This window comes from Solanum pennellii, chromosome 1 (assembly GCF_001406875.1).
Source record: "Solanum pennellii chromosome 1, SPENNV200".
Classification (NCBI taxonomy): domain Eukaryota; kingdom Viridiplantae; phylum Streptophyta; class Magnoliopsida; order Solanales; family Solanaceae; genus Solanum; species Solanum pennellii.
Genome location: NC_028637.1, coordinates 40912617 through 40913638, shown reverse-complemented (window position 1 = coordinate 40913638; position 1022 = coordinate 40912617).

The window sequence follows — 1022 nt, the reverse complement described above, 5'->3', positions numbered from 1 at the left end:
CTCTTTACCACTCAAACGCACAGTAAGCTCCTCAACCTCGTGCTTTAGCTGATCCTGATCTTCAATAAGTTGAGCCATCTTGCTTTTTGGATAGCCTCTTCCTTCAATGCACTCGCACTCAATCAAGGTACTTTCGGAGATAGTCTGTTTTACCGTCCCAATCTTTCCAGTACTGAGAGGAATGTGATAATATTTGAATATCTCTGTGAGGAAGTATCCATAGCCCATTCCATGCACACCTTTTCTCTCAATAACTGTTTTATGGATATGCTCAAGCATTAGGCCTGGGAGGTTCAGGGCTTCAAAGTTGCACAACATCTCCATTACAAACAAATCAGCAGCAGTAGCTACTGTCCTCTTTTCAGTGCGAGGAAGGAGAACCTTGTTAACAAACTCAAAAACCAACTAGTACTCACTCTTCATGATTTTCTTATAAATCTCAGCAACCTTGGTTGTGGGTGTCTTTGAAATAACAGAAGCAAACTCAGAAGAGCATGTTTTGTCCAGAACAGACCGGGTCCCCTCTTTCGGCACCCTGAGAATCTTGCCCAACACATCCTCATCTAAAAATATAGCAATGTCATTTACCCGAGTGAGGAGGCTCCCATCTTCCCTGAATTGAACATTATAGTAGAATTCACGAACTTCTTCTTCATGGAGGATGGGAGATTTCTTGTTGAACAAGTGCAGCCAAGATTGGATCTCTACCATATCATGTAGAGAATCCATGCCATGAAGATTTATGATACTCATATCAAAAACTCTTCCTGCTAGGACTGCTTGGTTTCTGAGGTTGTCAACTACTTCCTGCAAGTTGACTCCCTCATCTTCCCTGGCTTGGGAACCAGGTCCCTGTGACCGTTTCCTCTTTCCCTCAGATCTCTTCCCTTTTGTCTTTATGGTCTCAACCTTTTTAGCAACCCTCCCCTTTTTCTTTTCAGAACTTTTCTTCCTAGTCTTCTTTTCCTCTTCTCCACCAGACACCTCAACCACATTTTCCACAGGTATTTTAAAATTGGATA